Source organism: Lipophrys pholis (genome assembly GCF_963383615.2).
Source record: "Lipophrys pholis genome assembly, chromosome: 18".
Lineage (NCBI taxonomy): Eukaryota > Metazoa > Chordata > Actinopteri > Blenniiformes > Blenniidae > Lipophrys > Lipophrys pholis.
Window position 1 is genome coordinate 16,478,734 of NC_137646.1, and position 21,428 is coordinate 16,500,161.

General features: G+C 41.4%; 1 protein-coding gene across 2 annotated transcripts in view; it reads left to right on the forward strand.

Moving 5' to 3' along the window:
- The window catches only part of pea15 (proliferation and apoptosis adaptor protein 15), a 44,767-nt gene that overhangs the window by 17,417 nt on the left and 5,922 nt on the right, over positions 1 to 21,428 (forward strand). Inside the window, exon 2 of one of the 2 annotated variants that reach the window (XM_080486506.1) lies at positions 11,101 to 11,255. The exons of the other annotated variant lie outside the window; for it this stretch is intronic. The gene's annotated coding sequence lies outside the window, so the exon portion shown is untranslated. The remainder of the gene's footprint in view (positions 1 to 11,100; positions 11,256 to 21,428) is intronic. 2 annotated transcript variants of the gene reach the window in all.

Here is a 21,428-nt window from a genome sequence, read left to right on the forward strand (position 1 = left end):
GTGCTGCAGGAAGATAAACTGATGCGATTTCCTTCACCTATTCCCTTCAATAAAACAAATGGGGAAAAAATCGGACACCAAAATAAACAGGAATTATGAAAAACTACTGAAAGTCGGAGGAACAGGGACTCGCTGCTGTCATCCAGTGGCCAGAAGTGGTATTGCTTAAATGTTAAAACGCTGTAAATTTAGACTTCACAACATTGTGTGTGTGTTTTTGTAAAGCTTGGTGTCCAAAGGTGTAGTTTTCCTAACTTCCTCTACCAATGATGACTCCATGCTGTGACCTTTGACCCCGGGAGGAAACGAGGTACCGTTAAGGAAGCTGCTCCGCCATCTGGCTCTCATCTTCTCGTCGCTGCTGTAAAACATATCCAGGACACGAGTCACAGATCAATGAGAAGCGTAACGCACAGCACGCCGCATGACTTTACCACCTCGGCCTCGTCTCATCCCTCCTTCAGCCTCCTCTTCCTCCTCCTCGTCTTTCTCTCCCTCGGGCCGTTCGCTACTTGTCTTGTTAATTTAGTGCTCGTCCCCCCACATAAACACACACATAATAAAACACACCAACAGACACATCATGAAAAAAAACAGTGCCTTCTGATTGTCTTGATTATTGGACAACCAATCAAAACGTGTGACAGCGTTTCCCCGCAGGGTGACTGTGTCTGAACATTTTAGGCTCTTAATAATATTTATTGATTGATTACCTGGCCACCTGTTTCTTTTGTCTTCCTTTTGCCTGGGAACCAGTGTCTTCGATAATACTTCTTTTACTACAAACATGGACATAACAAGACTTAATATTGGATTCTATTTTAGAGGATCCGCCCGGGTTTGACTTCCACAAAAATAGCAGGTTTTCCGGTTTTATTGTGTTACACACAGGTTCACAGTGTGTTATTGGATGTGAATCACAATAGGGGCTCGATGAAAATTCAGTCACTTCTCCCCTTTTATTGTAACTCTGTGGGAGAGTTATAGTGCTTCGAATCAATTCAAGAAAAAAAGCACTGCGGCAATTCTTTCACAGTCGCAATTCGTTGGTTATATTGAACTACAAATTCAGCACAAACTAATCAATAGCATGCGAGAGAAGGTCTCCAGAAACAAAATATACATTTTGGGGGCTATTTTTAAGTTGTGTTTACAGTCCAATGGAAAATAATTGCACACAGATAAAATACGTTCACCTGCTTCCTCTTGTAAAACACCGTTGAAGGCTGATGACTGATCCCACACTTGAGGGAGTTTATTAGCTCTCTCTTTGGATATGTATGTTTGAATTGTTTTGGCCCGACATGTAAAGCACCAAAACCTCCTGCTTGTGTTTCTCCTGGCTTCAGCTATCAGTTCAAACAGGTGTGTACCACACAATAAGGACAATTAGCTGTTTATCATAATGTTTTGACAACATGCCCAGCAGTTCCCCTATATACTTATTTCAATTTTTTTCATCTGAAATACATTAACACACGCTATTTGCGAATATTACATTTGTTTTCATGCTTTGAAAGTGTAGTTTAGAAAAACCTACGATTTAACATTTGTTTAAACATCCTCTTCATGATACTTACGAATGTTATCATAAAGATCGTTGCAATACCATTGTTCGCCACAAGGTGGTGTAGGGATGTCACTGTAGTCCAGCATGTGCTGATGCTGTTCGATGGAAGAATAGATACGATGATGACTGAAACACAATTCATCAGTGAAGACACTAACTTCGAAAACACTGAGAGCTCAACACTGCCCCCCGATGCACAAAAACAACTTTACACACTGAAGTTTTAAGATTAGTCAATTAGTTTTGTTGCTTTAATTGTAGAAGCTTTACTTGTATTATGTACGGGGTCAGGGAAAATAAGTTTCACTTCAGCCTAAACCCTTCGGTCAAAAATTAAAAGAAGGATGTTGTCACATTGACACAGTAAGTTGACAGAAATTGTTTGTTTTTTTGTTTGTTTTGTTTTGTTTTGTTTTCCTTTTCTTTTCTTTTTTGTTGCATCATGCATTTGGTGGACCGAATAAACTACTTCTACTACTACTACTACTTCTACTTCTACTACTACTACTACTACTAAGGAATTTGACTTGGATACCATATCATTATCATTTTGGCTTTCATATGAATATTATCTGTCTTCTGCAACATTAAAATGCACACATTTTGGTTGTGGGCTGTTAATTGGAATGGTAAAAAGAGTTGTAATGCTCTTTTAACTGTTGTATATTGTAGTTTTTAGCACTTTGAGATTCACCAAATGTACAATCTGAAGTCATCTATATACTGAGACAGACATCTTTTAAATGCCGTGACTGAAACATCTGCACATGCAGTTCTTCCTGTTGTTAACCAATATAGAGACTGCATTATTATTATTAGTAGTAGTAGTAGTATTAGTAGTAGTAGTACTAGTAGTATTCTCATTGTTATTGTTATATGTAGAAATTAAGGTTATCAATAATAATAACAGTAATAATCAGGCTGAATCCAATGATTTTGAAGAATAACATGACATTTTGGGGCATTTTCAAAAAATTCAGTGGCAGTGATATCTAGGTCATTTGTGTCTTTTTACGCATCTTTATGCTTTTTTGTTAGTTAAATGTGCTGTAATGCAGCCAAAATTTTCAGTGTGGACCATTAATTGATGAGTGTCTGAAATCAATTTACGATAATAGAGTTTAGTTTAGTTATTTGCTATCTGAATAGGTCAGGAAAATCTATATTTCTTCCAGCAGTTTCTTGCTTATCTTTGGTAAAATTCTACAAATTTAGCTCCCTATCTTAAATATATGTATTGTAACATGTTCTGAAGACAGCATTGTTTCCTTTCTGTGTTTCATTTCCCAAGTTGCCTCATTATTTCTTCTTTTAATCACTACTTTTGAGGTATCTCAGCCAAAAATGGGCATTTTCCCTCATACACTCACACAAACCTCCAGTGTGGCTGGGATGAAGGAGCCGGAGGAAGAGGCGGAGATGAGGCTGAGAGATATTTTTGACTTGACTTCACAGTCGGATGTCTGAAGAGGCTGACGTCAGCTTCGCCATTCTGCACCTTTTGTCACGTTTTGCCTGCAACTTTCATCTAAGACGGTGGCGCTCGCACACAAACACACATATCTGGGATGCATGCAAAAAAATGTAGATATATTGCACCCTCATTTTGCCTGCATACAGACACACACACACACACACACATGCACAACCCCTCCCAACCTCATTCTCGCTCCTCCCAGAGGCGCAGAGATATTTTTATCTTCTGTAAAGCCCAAACACTAATGAAGCATCGACAACACAAACGCATTTCCATGATTTTTCCTATCTGGCTTCTACCGCCGCTGCTGTGACACGCCGCTGCATCTCCGTCTGCTGCTGTGAACAGAAACTGTCACGGTGCATGAAAGTCGAGATCACTGGGAGTCATGTCTGAAGCATTTCCACGATATGCACGACATTACAAACGGCCATTCAATCCCATCTTATTTCACGTACATTTAAGTGTTTCCGATATTCTCAAGAATTTTTTTTATCTGATTAGAAATTATCATAAAACTATGGTACACTTTATTAAAACATATATTGAAAATAAGAAAAACTCAAATTAACTGTTGCAAAAGTGTAACAGGTAGGACAATTGCAAGCTATATACGTATAGAGAATTACAGTGTATTTCAATGTCAATGCTTCTTGTCAGATTTCTGTTTGTTTGTTAATGTGATATTTATAAAGATAGAAATACTGCTTCAGGGGAGACAAAAGCCAATCCCCAATGCATGGCAGGCATAATCATACCACCAACTGAATCCCCTGCAACATCTGCTGCTAACTTATGCTAATGCTAAGAAAGTGGCCTTGTTTTATGTGAACCTTCAAAGATGTTGATTTCTGTTTTTCTTGTTATCCCCAGCTGTAATTTTGGAGCGACAAGAAACACTTAGACTTTGCCATTCGCGCTTCCCACACAAGCAGGACTTCAGTATCTTTCAGCTTCAATTTCTTCTTGATAAAACAAAATTTGCAGAAATGAAGGTTTACACAAAAGCTCGAGATGCAGTTTATCTATTTGCTTCACCATAAGACCTGAAATTACTGTTTTAATCTGTCACTCGACATGTGCAGACATAAAGATGATTGTATCGTGTTATTGCTGTCGAGGGATGTGCTATCAGCCCGGCATGATGCAACAGACTGTCATCAAGCCTTGACGTTTGGAGGCAGTTGTGGCCGGACCACATGCTGCACGCACGTCCAATCATTCATCCGCCGCGTTGTCAAATTCATGCGCGGACAATAGAATGCACCTGTTTTTTGGGGGGGGGGTTTCTGATTATCTGCCATGAGGATTTGTGTCGGTTAATCCTCTGCAAATAAAAGAAAAAGTACTCCATGGATGGATTTTCTGTGCGTCTGTGCTGAGCCTCCATCACTGTGCAAATTCAAGCCTTGTTTTAAAGGAGGTGGGTTGTAATTTACTCAAGCGTTGCACTTAAGCAGCAGTGATTAACTGTGCTTGCAAAATTTAATTCTGAGTCACATGTATTCACATCACAGCTAAACACATGAGGATTTTATTAATAATCACAGAATGCAGGAGTCTAAGCAAAATAGACAAATGCTCCACAGTAGAGAATAAATGTTAATAATCAACTGGTTGAGTCATATAAAATGTATTTTAGTGTCCCATAGATGAAGATTGTCTACCATTCTCTTGTCTTATTTATTTCTACACATATTTCTCTCTGGGCTGCTGAATCTGTAATGGATGGGTGAAGCTTGCTGCACAAACCTGTTGTCCATTGAGGCCTTTTGTTTTTGTGGAGAAGTCGTTCTGTGTGGCTTTCTTCAGCTTCCACCCACAATTAAAAAAGATGCGCTTTGTTTTAAGTTGTGTCTCTAAATGAGTTGTCGGTGGAAGAGTTTTAGTCCTGTGATGGCTTCCTCTTGTCCAGTCTTATCTTGAATGGAGTCTTTTCTGCTGATCTTGGTACAGAAAATAAAAAGCAGTTCAACTTTAACACTAGTAAATATGACCATGATTGAAGCGCTTGACCGTTGCCACCAATAAAAGCTCCTGTCCAATGGCTGACTTGCCTAAATACTACTGTGAGGCCATGTTCGCTCAGGCCAGTCACTAGACTCGCTGCCACCATGGCTCTGCCCTACACCCAAAGTCCTTTCAGAAACTTCTGAGAATCGGTGCCTAGTTAATCACAGCAGTGGTAAAATCATCTAATGAATAGTCCCATCATCATAAAACTACATTTTAATGCACTAATTAGATGCATGTTGTCATAGTGACTGCAGGTGTCCAAGACTGATGGTAACTGAGGTGTCATAGGGCAAAGCAACATTGGTGGGAGTATGTGCCCCATCACAGAGATCATCTGTATGGAAATGATGAAATCATGCATACCAGTTCCAGGTGGTGTTCAATGAGTGGTGCAAACAGCCCAAAGAGTCCTCATCAGGGTTCATTTTGACCTTTTCAGTATGAATGAAATGAGGAGGTGCTGGCAGCTCGGTACAGTAATGTCTGCCATAGGGCTAAATTCTTATTAAAGGGCTACATTTCATCACATTCATCATTGATTCATTTCCCCTGAGTGTATATGCCCTACCAGTACCACTTAATACTACAGCCATATTTCTATGGTTCAGAGTGCAGACTTCTTGTTGGAGGATGTGTGGCTGTATTGCTGATTGACGCAAGTGAAAGTCACATTTTATGCATCTGCAGTGTCATGCTTCTCAACACTTTACACGCAGATCTAATTGGAATTTAAGTCAATGGCGTCTCTGCTGGGTAAACAGCCCATGAAAACAAGCTGCAAGTCTGACTTCGTCAAAACCGACAGGCAAAAGACTTTAGTAATGAAATCAGCGCAGCTTATGAATCAGGCAAAACAGCCTTGTATGACTGTTGACTGTGTCGACTTATCAGGTACAGGAGGTTACTGACTTGCTTATGGTCGCTTAGCTGCAGGGAAGTGGGATTTCAATGGATTAAAGAATTAGACCTGGCGGCGGTTCGGTATTGTGGCGGTGTGTTTGCGTGACAGAGCGCTGTTGTCGCCTTGTTTCCTCTGTCCACTGCTGCCGTGGGGTCACCGGTCACCCTGATCAAACAGGCTTACTTTTCATTAGAGGCACCGTGTTTACCTGCGTATGTGTGTCAGCGCGTTCAGACATGGTGAGGCAGAAGAAGTCACTCCCGGTATTTCCGCCAACGCTGTAAACGATTTACTCTCATCCCTGTGCATGTTCCCTCCTGTTTTGCGGCAGAAACTATCGCTTCCTGCATTCCTGCACATCTGGATTGTCTCTCTCTCTCTCTCTCTCTCTCTCTCTCTCTCTCTCTCTCTCTCTCTCTCTCTCTCTCTCTCTCTCTCTCTCCTCTCTCTCTCTCTCTCTCTCTCTCTCTCTCTCTCTCTCTCTCTCATCTCTCTCTCTACTCTCTCTCTCTCTCTCTCTCTCTCTCTCTCTCTCTCTCTCTCTCTCTCCTCCTCTCTCTCTCTCTCTCTCTCTCGCTGTCTCTCTCTCTCTCTCTCTCTCTCTCTCTCTCGCTGTCTCTCTCTCTCTCGCTGTCTCTGGATTTAGTCAGGGCCATCTGTTCTTTTCCCGTAGCCACAGTGAAGTGTTTGCCATTAGAATTTAGATTAAGGAGAAGTCAGCACCGCCTGACAGCAGATCTGGTAGATCGGCCCGTCTCTTTCTTTCTGCATCTCTCGCTCCCGTTGGAGCGCAAACATGTGGAACCCGCAGCTGTTCCCATTAATGCACACATTATCAAGTGTGTACAGTCATGTGGATCAGACCGCAAAGGCTCTGCACTGCAAGCGCATGCCATTTATGTATAGCTACATCTTTATTTATCTATTTATGTTTATTTTATTTATTTTTTATTTATCACCAAACTAATTTGAATAACTTTATATCATCTGTTTCTCTCACGTGTCCTGTCATAGTCATTATAGTCATATTACATTATATATTCATAAATATATATCCTGGTTGGTTTATTTTCTCAACAAACACCGTCCAACCGATCACTGCAATCTGAACATTGACATTTTTGGTTCCATTTCCAGCAGATTTGTGTCTGTAACTGCTCATCCGTTCTCACTTTCATGTGTGGCCACGTTTTAGACAAATGAGATCCGCTGTCTTCGAAATGTCCCCGCACACACAGCCGAGCCCTGAGGGGAGACAGGGAGACAGAGGAGGACGAGCGGAGCAGCGTCGAACAAAGCAGAAGGATTAGCTCCACTTTTAATTCCGATGGCGAGTCCAGCTGCTGTTTTTTTTTTTTTTTTTTCTCCTCCATACATCCCTTCCCTCTCTTCTATCTCTCTCTCTTCTTTCTCTCTCTCTCTCGCTTTCTCTTGGCGGCTGCTGTTTTTTCCGCTGCCCTAAAGCCAGGAGCAGGAAGTGTGTCCATGGCGACTGCAGGAAGTAAAGCCTCGGCTGGTCAGTCGCAGCCAGGTCTCCTCTACACGCAAGGCTGCAGCTCCATTCAAATATCTTGCTTTGCATCTGAGCAACAGACGGTATTATATTAACTGTTGCATCTCTCAGATCTCTCCCGTGTTAATTTTGCATTAAAATAACAATAAAACCCTAATTTATTTGTTATTTCTTTGAAATCAAGACATTTAGATGATACATGTTCGATCTCTTGTGAATTGCTCAGAGGTCATCCACACTTTGACTGCTGGATAACTTCCTTAAAAAATTAGTTCCAGGTCATGTTGTTTGTTTTGAATTAAAGAAGCTCTTTTTAAATATCCTGTTTACCAGAAGGCGTTCGCTGTTACATATCTGAGGTCTATTCGTGCTATTTTTGGATCACAATCAGTAAAATTCATATTTACCCATGTTTTGTTTTTTTGCTATTCTGTCTACGTTTTGTTGGCCTTCCTCGCTGCAATGAGCGACACACTGTCCGGTTTTACTAATGAATCAATCCCTTTCACTACTAACACAAACTAAGCAAAACCATTTTTCTCCTTTTCACTCTGAGACACACGCGTTCATTCAGCATAAACGCTTCGATTTATTGGCTAAGAGTCTGTTGTGGGTTTTTTTTTTTTTTCCTTCTCTCCTCTGGTGACCTTTACCCTCTGGCTTCACACGAAGCCCGTGCCAAAACTTGAGCAGCATCTGTATGCGGGACACATCCACAGGGTGCCCACAGTGTGTGTGGAGTGAGTGGGTTGTGTTGATGTGGCGCTCCGGAGGATTGATTGTTGGCTCTGCCTGCACAAAGGCTTCACCGATGCTGTTCTTCTATAGCTTTAGGAGAAATGAGAGGGAGGTACGATACCAGCCATAACTTATAGATCAAGTCGAGAAAGGTCGGCGACTCATGAGGTTCGGCAAGATGAGCAAAAAGAAAACATGTATTGTACCCTTTTTTTTTATCATTATTATTATTATTTACAGTTTATGTTTTCTTGGTTTCATATGATTCATAGTGACATAGTTGCTGTCAATGTTGTCCCCACAAAAACAGCAGGAATACTGTTTGTATATGTTTTACCCTCAAGCTCAGTCAATCCTATGTGTGTTTCCGAAGCAGAACAATAAGCATTTCTGTAAGTGTAAACCCACCAGGTTTAGAAATTCAATCGAGATCTCTGATTGGTCGATTTAACATCAACTTCCTGACCGAGCTTTCATGACTGACGCATTGTGCCACCGTGGTTCCAGTTCCTTCGTCAGTAGTGCATTACTACTAAAAATGTATCACTATTACAATTTGCTTTCGCCTTCGCATGATCAAAGCGGTAATCGTTATTGAAGAGCGTCACTATTTCACCAAACTCATTTTTAGGGTTGTAAATCATTCATCCCGAAGAGGCTCAGTCCTCCTGAAAGCAATATGAAAAGTTCATTATCATCTGTGATTAGCATTAGTAACACTCCATGTTCATCTTTGTTTTGTTGAACTGATTTATTTTGTTGCTGCTTCCGACCTACACATATATGCACCATGTATTGCACATTTCTCGTTATTGTGATATTAAAATGCAATGACGATATAGCAGCATATCACAAAAGACAGACTGAGGATTCCCGCGCTGCAAATAACAAATATGTCAAATAAAAGTCGGAATACTCTTGATTATTTGATGAAAATTAAGTGATTAAAGTCGACACGCTGCAATTGCATTATCTCCTTAAGTGGGTTGTGCAAACATGTCACTATTACAATACTCAACAACAATATCGCACTTTAATGGAATATTCCTCAACTTTATTAGTGACTGTAAATAAGTCAGGAAGTTTGAGTAACTTGAGCAGAGCGGACTCTCCTGGAGCTCAAACTTATGTCTGTTTTGAAAACCTTGCCCCTTATGAAATTCAAAAAATCCCCCAGCATTGCTAATGGACTTTAGAAGATTGCAAATATTACAATATTGCTGACACGGTTTCCAATAATCACTTCCTAAAATATGAAATGGGTTTCGTAATGGACACATTATGATTTATTCATACCAGTGATGAGCCAACAGTTAAGTTCTTCCACTCATGGTGAATCACTCCAAAAGACTTTTTGCTTTTAACAGCAGATGTGAGATGGATTTTAAAACCACTGTGACATTTATGCTGCTCGTACCGCGTGCCGTTTTTTTTTTTTTTTGTTGTTGTTGTTTTTTTTCCACGGCTGAGCGTGGCGCTGCCATCTGGTGCGAGTGTTCCTGCACGACTCAAACTAAAACACAATCCTGCCTTTGAAAGGTCAAACACAATGCTCCAAGGTGGTGCCATCCGCCCTCTCTCTCTGCATCCACACCACTGCCTCTGTGTGGCGGTCTGCTCTCTGCACTTCACTTTGGAGCTTAATGTCTGGTTTAAAACTTCTATTGCACTGACCCATGAGTCGAGCCAGTTCTGGACTCCTTACCATTAATCTAACTCTGTAGTTTCTTTCACCCTCATCTTGCTCTTATTATCAAATTTATACTTTACCTAACGAAAATCAGTCAATAAATGTTTAATTCAAAGTATAAATGAGATCATGTATATAAACAGTCTAAAGTAAAAAAGAAAAACTTATTCAGAACAAATAATGCATTATTAAGAGAAAATGGTCGTGAAAACACATTAAAATTGCCATTAGTGCAACAGAGCAAGTCAACAAATTGTTGCTTCAATGTTGTGCAATTGTGGCTGAAGAAAGGTTTGTCCCAATAGCATTTAAATGAATATTTGTCAGAAAGGGTGGAGAAGACACAGAAGCGTTTCTTGAAATTAAAGGGTCTGGGTCGTTTTCCTTCCAGACGGCCTCGTATCCAATGAGGCAGCGAGCACTGCCAGCACTTATCAGTTCAAAAGCCCAGAGCCATGCGAGAGCGAGCGAACGGAGGGAAGGGGGGAAGAGAAACAGAGGAGAGGAGGAGGAAGCGCTAATCTGGGGAGAAGCAGCGAAGCGCCAGAGAATATAGGCCACTGGCCCATTTCTTTCATTGAGGAGAAAAGAAGATTTGCTGTGTGTAAAAATAGTGTGCTTGATTTAGATATCTATATCATTTAACTATCAGTTTATCCTCTATTTACTCTCCAGTTTGATTTGTCCTCTTTTTAACATTCAGCTTGTTTCATTCCTTTCATCCGTTTTTTTAAGAAATAGGTGAGCCGAATCTGTGGTTCCCAGGACCCCCTTGGGAGGGCGCCAGAGATCAGAGTGGGGGCCCGGGGTTTTTCTGCTCCCAGGCTGCCGAAATTGGATTTGCATACTTTAAACAAAACCTCAAAAAGACACTTTCTAGAACCCAAAGCAGACCTGGCAAACTTTCCATTTCAGGTTTGGTTTGTTATTGGGAGTGGGCGTGTCCCCCAGTGTTTGGCTACACTGTAATGTTTTGGAAAATCAGAGTTGATTTCATCTGAGGGGGCTCCGGGGAAAAAAAGTTGGTTTATTTTTAACACTCACCATATTTTCAGAATTATAAAGCACTCTTTTGATTTGTTGTTTGACTAGTCATGTGACTTACGACGCGACGTATATAATAAAATATATGTCTACATACCATGTGGGACCACTAGATGGCACTGTATGACTGAATTTATTCCAAAAATTATAGATTATGCATCAGGAAACAGAAACGGAGTATCAAGAAGAGTTCAGAGTGTCGGAGAAACTGTGACCGTGATGAAGAAAATAAAGAAGGCGAACCGTTCGCTAAAAGTGGAATAGTGTTCTGGTTCAGCTGCTGGATGAGGATTATCGACAGTACAGGTACATCTGAGCATGTCAAAATAAATGCGTCTTGTATATTAGTGCAATATTTTATGTTTTTTACCCTTTCATGTCACAGTTTTTGAGGGATGTGATTTACATTCAGTTGTGACTTTAATTTGAAAAATACAGTAAACTAATGCTTTTTTGTGTGTGTGTGTGTGGGTGGGGGGGGGGGGGGGTGACAAAGTCAAAACTAAGAGCGACTGAGAGCCAGATTAGTAAATAGTACTTCATTTATTCTATTGTTGTTTTTATATGGAGGTTTCTTTCTTCTCTTGATTTGGAATTGGAATTATTCCCTGGTTCGATCTGACATAAACCTCTCCGCAACTTTCACCACAAAAATGTATATATATTACTATAACTAAATATACTCATATAACTAAACTCATTAATCACGATCATCTCAAAAACATCTGTGTATTGTGTGCTCCAGAAGCAGCTTGTCCAGTCTTGCAATACCACTTTGCACCACAAGGTGGTATCCAGTTGGTGTCGTCCGTCCTCAGCACTCAGTAAACGCTCCAATGTATGAAGCTGGGAATCATTAAGTGCAAAAGCTGCTAAAGCCTCGTGATCCTCACTCCCACCCAGTGAACAAAACTGCCATTGAAATAAATGTTAACATTTCTTTATATAGTTTAAAGAGATGAAGAAAACAAACTATGCAGCATTGGAAGGGAAATGTAGGAATGCAGACCCGACTTTGTATTGGTAAAATATATTTCTTCTCTGTCAAGGAGGCCACACTTCCTTTGACAGCGCTGACAGACGAGATTTTAACTTTCCACATAAGACCGTAAGCTTATAAGAGGTCCTTCGCATCTCTGCAGTTTATTTTTGACTTTGCTTTCTGACTGAAAAGGAGATCTCCACTCCGACGCTGACCCTGACACTGTTGTCTGTCTGGCAACTTCTCTAGCTTTCAGAAGACAAATCTCACTTCACCCAGTGAAGATGATGGAGCTGTGCACTCGCCTCTCTGGCAGTGTGTGTGTATTTTTCTTTATGTTACTCAGGGTTGTTAAAATCACAGAGAAATAAAGGCTTTTTCCAACGCATATGAAAATCAAAGTCTTTGTTTGAAACATAAACTATCCAGTAGGTTGGATTTGACTCTATGAACTTTTTATCTGTCTTTCACAGAACTTAGCGTGATAGGAAAACTAGTTAAAAAAGTTGTAAAAAAGTATGAGCTGTATCAAGAGTATTCAAGCTGTTTAATTTGTTAAATTTAATAAAATCTCATAATTAAATCATACGACAATAAGAGAGTAAGCCCTTAGTGTTGTGTAAATGTTTTTAAAGCACCCAGAGTTTTTGAAAAAAGTCTATATAACTATATATTAATGAGAATTCAAGTGTAACAGCTATCTAATTTATATATAATTATACATATAAAAAAACTGTCCCCAGAAACCACTTATGTAGAAATATCTGTACGTGCTCACGGCGTGGCGTCATGTCTCGGTGTGCCAGCGGTGGATAAAATCGCTTCAGTGAGGATACGTGGCGAGATCTGGACAGACGCACCTCCTCCTCAGTGGCGGCCTGCAGGGGGCGGCTGTCGTTTGATAGCCTGCGGTGAGGAAAAGTGGGCCACTTTGGGGTCTGTAGTACTGAGCTCTGATCGATGTTTGACACTCACTTGATTCTCATTCGTTTTTACATTTGGCAAATTACTTCGATCATGTATGAAATGATGCTAAAACTCCTACCAAAAGGCATTTAGTATGTATATCCTGTCTTTAACGCCCTCAGAAAGTTCAAGTTTGAGGCTGCATGTCATATTTGAGCATATTTGTAAATGTGGAAATATGCTCGAGATAATCTCTGCGTGCTCTAAACTTCTGAGATTATGACTTTGTTTGCACTTACACGATGTTTGCACTTACACGATACTTCATTTCAGCTGCAAGCCAGTGGCAACATAATGTGTCATGGACTGTGTCTTTTATAATGTCTGGATTTGTTTGTTTTCACTTTCCCACATGTGACCTGTTGCATTAGCTATAAGCTTGTACCAACTGCATGCACTCTAGGTAATCTGTTAAAGCTTCACTTTCCTTCCATTATTAGTATTTAATATAATATATACACTGATGTTTTTGTGCACCCTGCAACTGTGAGTGCTCCTGCCTCCCACTCTCCGGCAGCCCCTGCTGCTTCTGCCCGATTGAGGACGTATTCAGGGAGGGAGAAGAAGCTTCACCTCCCTGAGAAGGAGTGTTGTGTAAAAACAAGAGGTGTACAGAGAGAAAAACAGAGCGTTACTGAAGAAGTGGTGCACTTCACTGTGCAGTTGTCTCAATTCTGATCAGATTACATCAGGTAATTACATAATGTTTGGATGACGAGCCGGTTTAGAATAAAACTGCGAACCGTGAAGTCGTTCATGGGCGATTTAAAGATGGAGAGTGGGCGGGACTCCTACTCTCTGCCTCTCGGTCCATCGGAGTGAAAGCGATAAAAAGAAGGGAGAGAGAGAGAGAGAGAAAAAACGAGTGAAAGAGATGAGGAGAGGTTGTTAAAGGTCACTGAGATTTAATGAACAAGACAGAGACGAGCTGTTCTGCCTGCGCGAGTAAAAGATGCAGTGGAGAGGAGAAGAATAAGGAAAGAGAGAAAGTGTGCAGTGTTGTATTTCAGCCCTTACTATCTTTACTTTGGCACCGAACCCAGTATTCTAAAGACTTCACTGGTGGCTGTGCTCACATTACTGTTTGCTGCTTCACTTTAGAGCTTAATACAGGAAGAGAGCAAAGGCAACCTACTTTCCACATCATTGGGCTCAAGAAGTGGAGCATTGTGGATACGTCTGTGGAGGGAAATGGATGAGGCCCGTCGTTTTCTATCAGCGCAAAGCAAGGCACACCGAGATGTGACCGAACCAGAACCAGAACCAGAACCAGTCGACCGGTCAGGTGACCGGTTGATGTGTCTATTCGTCAGTGTTGGGAATAACTTTTTCTTTTGGAGCACATTGTTCAGGAGGCTGCTTGACCAGCGACGGACGTTTCCATGAGCTCGGTTGAAAAACCAGAAAGCTGCTGTGTTGTTACTATTTCATTTAGCTCCTGTTTACTGGAGAATCAGCGCCTTTTTAATCCTGAAACAACATATTTGCCCTGATTGTAGCCGTAGTGTCCGAACATATTTGTAACTGTGCAATAATACACCAAGCAAAAGCTCTGAGAAAGCTTATTTCACACATTCCGACACAAAACTGCCTCTTATGTGGTCAGCAACCAACAAAGTAATAACTTTTCAATAGTTTTGTAAGAATAATCATAGAAATACAGTCCTATGTATACAGCATTAAAAAATTTTTTAAGGTTTTTTAATATATATACTGGATAATGTAACCCGTCAATAATGTGATAATTTAAAAATACTTGCAAAAAGTTATTACAATAATAGCTGAAATATTTTACAACATCGTTATCAGGTTTTTACATCATTTGTTTTATTCCACTTGATAAATATATTATTGGTTATGACACATAAATGCAGTAATAAATGGAGGCATTAATGATCAAGTATATGAGTGTAAATTGAAGTGGCTGACAGCTTGAGAAAAAAAAAAAAAAAAAAACAGTGTGAGAGAGAGAGTTGAGGGGGGAGACCAGACAGCCAGTCTGGTTATATTGTAAAGAAAACTGCAGAGCGGAGTCTGTGGCTCCTTCCAGATCTCTGGCAGAGATTTTTCAGCAGCTACCCTGGTGGTGTAGTTGCCATGGTAAAATCTAAAAGGCTTGTCTCTACACTGGAGTCCAAACACAGTCGGCCAGCAGTGTGTGTGTGTGTGTGTGTGTGTGTGTGTGTGTGTGTGTGTGTGTGTGTGTGTGTGTGTGTGTGTGTGTGTGTGTGTGTGTGTGTGTGTGTGTGTGTGTGTGTGTGTGCGTGTGTGCGTGTGTGCGTGCGTGCGTGCGTGCGTGCGTGCGTGCGTGCGTGCGTGCGTGCGTGCGTGCGTGCGTGCGTGCGTGCGTGCGTGTGTGTGTGCGTGTGTGTGTGTGTGTGTGTGTGTGTGTTTTCTGACTTTTCAGACTCACCCTGCAGCACAGCGTTGCCAGATTTGACAGTTTTCTGCTCAACTGGGCTTGTTTGGAACACATTGGGCTGGAAAAACTGCCACTGCGAGCCCAGATTCTGGGATGTTTTTCACAACATCAGGCAGGTTTTTTAGAAAATAGCAATCGTGCATTAATCTGAAGGGAATAAAATACAAAGAGTTTGTTCCAGAGAACAAAAATACAACAAAAGAACTCAAAACAAAAACAAAACAAAAAAATATTGATGTGACTTTTCATATTTGTAATTACATTTATTAGAGGATGATTTGGCAACTTGAACTGTACTCGCTTTTTGGGTATTTTCAAGTTTTAGAGAAATAAACTAAAACATTATAAGATAAAATTCAAAGTGCAAAAAGACTCATACGATAGATGTTGACTTTTGAAAAATAAGTATGTGTATGAAGAATTTGCCAGGCAAGATTTAGTCAAGAAACCAATGTCATTGTGTTAATGTAAAAAAAGATTTTAAAAAATCGTTTGTTTATAGTTTAAGGAGTGTCAGACTGAGCTGGCTGTGTCGACTAGGCTTTGCATCCTTGCACTCTGTGACAGTCCTGTTTATGCTTCTACTTTATTCTTTTGGTTATTAAGTGCAGTCGTAAAAGTTGTGAAAGACGACAGTGGAGTTATGTGCTTGTGATATCAGATAATTTAATATGCTTTTCTAAAGAGGTTGTGATTCGTGCTGCTTGTGATTAAGTTCGGTTGATATGTAGATCTTAAGGGGATGGCTTTATCCGCAGGTATTGAAGGACCCGAGGTTTCCTAGTCGTACATTGTCAAGTTGTGATCCCTCGTGCCAGGTGGTTCACCAGACTACGTCGCCTCCTATCATGGGCTTTCTGTGCAGTGATGGCGCTCACATACCTGTTGGTAGTAGTGAACGATTGTGACTGCACTGTGGCTCTGCACTCACGTGCACAAAAAATTGTGTGTGTTCTCACAACTTTCTATCCGACCTCACAGAAGTGCATCGATAAACCTTGGCTGCCCGCGATCCTGCCTCTGATAACAAATCACAAGTGCAGCAAAGCTGGTGCTGTCCTGACCCCGGTCATCTGGCCATGGAAATGTAACGTATGCAGAACGTGCTTCAGGCAACAACTTGGAAAATAGAATAATAACAACTTGCTTGTTTATAACAGATGGTGTGATGCAGAGATAACTGGTGTTATTCACGTCGCATGTCAGTGGTTATAATGTTATGGTGGATCAGATTAAAAGAGAGACAGTGGACCCAGTGAGCTATTGATCATATGACTGTCACGATGCCACGGTGGAGAGATCAGCACACTCGCATGGTGTCTTTGTAGTGTGTGTGTGTGTGTGTGTGTGTGTGTGTGTGTGTGTGCGCGCACTCCTTTTCTTTTTTCCTGTTATATCTCACACAGACATTTCGGTGCAGAACTGCAGGTTGTGCAGATATTCAAACATTTGTTAAGTCAATCATCCCGTGGCAATTTGTTTCTGAAAGAGGTGTGATGATTGTGAGGTGAGGTGGACGGGGGGGGCACGGTGGTGGTGGCCTCTGCCATGTCGCTAGGTAACAGTCTCCGGGCCTAAAGGCAAAGCCAGGCCTGGTTTCCATGGCAACGTCATTGGTGCGGAGGGTGAATGGAGTTTTGGTGGTTGTATTGTATTGTTTTTGTGTGTGTGTGTGTGTGTGTGTGCGTGTGCGTGTGTGTGGAGCATTCAGCAGCAGTGCAGTAGTTGAACCAAATGAATTGAGAATTTGCGGAACATGAGGCGTTTATTGGAAAATAAAATAATATTTTTGATCTTGGCAGCCGCCCGGGGATGAGATGAGTTATTGCCACAGCTCTCAGGGAGAGGAAAGACGGTATCTTCATTCATCCATTTCATAGACAGTGTGTATCACAGTTTCTGCCTGAAACACAATACACATGTTCAGGACACGATCTAATACATTGTTATTACATAACTTTATTTTATTTAGCCTCCAGCAAGTTTCTATACCCCTTAATCCTGCTCAGGGTCGCGGTTATTAAACATCAAGTAAGTGAAGGAGCGGAGAGGAAAAATCGGTGAAGATAAATAGGGAACATAAAATAGCAGAAATGGGAGAGGAGTGTGTCGTGTCTGGATGTATAATGGACCCATTGCGTCATGTGAAGCGGCAGACTAAAGGGGGGAGAGGGTTAATAGTTTAGTCATTGAGTGGAAGAGGACCGCTTCCATTTACATTGAGAGCTATGGCGGAAGCTTGTCATGACAATAGTGGTGAATCGGTGCACAATAATTAAAGCTTGAAACATGGAGGAACTGAGTGAAAATGAGAACGCGTGAAAAAAATACACTCCGACTCCACGTGACCGGTCGGGTTTAAATATGGTCTTTATACCTGAAACCTCCAAGACTATGTTTTATTATTCAGATTGTTGTTTTGTTTTACTCGGTTCAGTTGTAGCTGCAGAGCTGCCGTCTCTCTCTCTCTCTCTCTCTCTCTCTCTCTCTCTCTCTCTCTCTCTCTCTCTCTCTCTCTCTCTCTCTCTGCTTGTCTGTAAGAAACCTACATTTGCATTTATGCCAACTCACATGGAAAACATCGAAATGCTCAAACACTTTTGTTCTTGACACCTGTTTCTTTCCTCTGTGGTATCTCCAGGGCGCGCTCACAAAGTCAATGTTTAAAAACCTTGAACGCTGCGAATATGCCATTTGACTTAGTCATGATAATTGCAGTGACAACTCTTTCTCCCCCTCTCTCTCTCTCTCTCTCTATCACACACACACACACTCACTCACTCACACGGGCAGCAGGGACAGAGGAGCCAGCAGACAAAAGCATGTTTGTGTTCATGAGAATGTGAAGCACAGTGGGTCTCTATGTATGGACGCAGTGTCAGGCTCGTCCCAGAGAGACCGGGGAGCGATGGGGGGGGGGGGGTTCACAGACTCTCTCCCTTTGAGCGTGGCTGCAGCGTCTCAGATATGTTTTTGGTGTCTGAATCTGAAAATGTCCCCACTGTGGCACAAATAAGGATCATCTTTTCTCATCCACGTCCACAGTTTTTGTTTGTATTTGTTTCCCTATGCTTGCTTCTCTTTTCTTTAAATTCTTTTACCTCAAACTAGTAAAACATGTGACATAAGGAAAAGTCGTCATTATTTACAACGGCATGTTTTTTGCTCATTTAAATCAAAGTTATGACAACTTTCCTCCTCCGTTTTGACATAAAAACAAAATAAATCAAATTTTAATTAACTCAGGGTCATTTTTTTTTTTTATAAGCTTGATTTACGTAATTACAGAAAATGATTGATGACTGACAATGCAGCAAAATACTCTTCTTGTAAGAATTCAAGCTTATAATTTCTTAGTTGATATAGAGTACGATTTAAACACCTTTATTCTTACATTAAGCTAATATTAATGCTCGTGCACAGAAATCTCTACTCTGCATCACAATTTATGATTAAATCCCTTCATGAGTCATAACTTCTGCGCAAAAAAAGTACATTTTCAAAGATATTCAGCTATAAGGACAGAATAAAATGTCAACAGTCAACAATAAAAATCGATTACCACTTGAATCGGTCGTAAAATGTTATGATTGTGTTTTAGCTCAACTGTATTTTTGTGCCAGACCCATAGCAATTAAAACAGCGTTTGTCATCACTTTAAAGCGCGGCCAATCGCACACATCTTAAACTCGTGGCTGGGAAAGCGTTAAAAGCAGCAGGGGAGGGAGCGCTGCAGAAAGACGAAATGTTGCCACTTCATCCATTGTTGTGGGTTTTTTTTTCTTTTTTTCCTCCCTATTTCTCCTTTAAAAGTACACAAAAGCAGCGCCAGTCCATTGTGGTGCAAAACAGGGACCGAGCAAGGCGACCTGGGTCGAGAGAGGAGACACACACACACACACACACACACACACACACACACACACACACACACACACACACACACACACACACACACACACACACACACACACACACACACACACCACTTTCTAGCATTCTTTTCTTCTTAAGAATCTGATACTGATCATGAAATGTCCTATTGTGCTTTGTTTTTTGTTTAGTTTTTTTCCATGAGCACATCTAATTTTGACAACATCAGTGTCATCAAGCTTTGTACTCTCATGGTATCTCTGTTGCTTTCCCAAGTGGGGCGCAAGGTTGTCAGCCACAGCTCACTGGAATCCTCTCCGTAGTCTGATTTAAAAAAATTATTTAATGCCTTCACCTTAACACAGAATTATTTTGTCCCCATGGTCAGTGTGCAACTTACTCAATGTCCTCACAAGTATATAAGAACAAGAACAATGCGACACACACATTGTTTAGGCGTCTTCTGGGGACACTGTGTTGACTTACATTCTTTTTCTGCAGACTGACTCTAAAACCCCTCATAACTATTACTTACTTAATTTGAATTTAACATTTTAACATCTAAAAAAAAAATATTACCGCCATGACACAAGTCAGTGTGAAACCCGAGTTGGTGCCCCCACTGGTATATAAGAACATCAACATGTGTTCTCTTGCCTCCTGATGACAATATATACTTACATTGACTTTCTGTGGACTTACTGTAAATACCACTTTCTAAACCCGACCCTGAACCTCTCAGTCCAACATGTAGTCACCAAAAACATGAGGGATTTTTCAGTTCTGGCTCACTTCCAGTGTTGGTACAACATGGATGAATGAGGAATCTCAGCATTGATCCATCATGAACAAGTCAATGAGTGAAGCATACCTTGCACATATATGCACATAACACACACACACACACACACACACACACACACACACACACACACACACACACACACACACACACACACACACAGTGAGTTAGATGAGCTAAGGAGCATATTCCTGCTCTCTCCTCCCACAAGCGGCTCTGTAATGATTGAGCTAGATGTATTGGTTAGAGAGGGGATGAATGTGACATTTAATACTGAAATAACACAACACACACACACACACACACACACACACACACACACACACACACACACATTGAGTAAAAGCGCCCTGTCATCACTGTGCTCTCGCCCTGAGGCTCAGATCGTGGTTCAGACAATCCAAACCAAATGCCACCATTAGCCATTAGAGAGCAGACAAACAAATCTGACCTTAAATCAGCCGCTGGGACAATTACATTAAGTCGTCACATCCCCTGTAGTATTCTGCACCGTCCCACTCATCACATGCTGCTTTACAGACACTTGACTCATTGATCGTAGCGCATTTTGCAGTCATTAGTTCGTTATTAGGTGTAATATCTCCTTTTTAACTTTTAGGTTATTTATTAAGACAAATTCAGCAGCGTGTTTGAATGAACGGATTGCACCATGAGTGGTGTCAGTCATCCATTCATGGAGAAGATATTATGAGCTCAAGGTCCACCGCTGTGCTATGGAGTATCAGCCCCCATGCATATGCCCCAGTGTGAAGGCTAAGACGATTAAGCGCAGATAGTGTTGCTGCACAGTGAGATGATCATGCTTAAAAAAAGCAAAGCAGACTGCGAAGCGCTACAGCCAATGGGCGCCTTCTGGTGGCAGGGGGAGGTAACGACAGCCCCTCTATATAGGTCACACCACTCATCACGCAGCTCTTCTGGGCTTTCTGTACAGCGTGTTTATCTGCGATGAGACGGAAGGGATCAGAGGCAGACAGAGTTTCGTGCCAGTGCCCATGATGCACTGCACAGAGCAGCAGCCTCTCGCCAGCTGCATGGATGCCAGGGACCAGGGGGGGGTGGGCTTATGTGTGTGTGGCTTAGGAAGGGCTCAAATGAGCAGTGAGTGTTAAATGCAGGTTTTACGCTGTGGAGCCCTTGCACAGGATGGATTGAAAGGCTGCAGTCCCGATGCAACTTGTATCAAAGTTGTTGAAGTGTCTCCTGAGCAAGGCACCGGGTCCAAATCAGCTCGGACGCAGCTGCTGCTGCTGGTTGACCTTAATCATTTACGTAAAGCTAATCTGCTGTCTTATTAAACTCTCTACAGGCCAGGGAAGTCTCTCCAGGATTGGGGAAGTCCTGAGGCAGAATGTGAGAAAACCGTGGGGGGTGGAATGTCAGCCATTTTTAGACGATGCATGCTGATGTTTA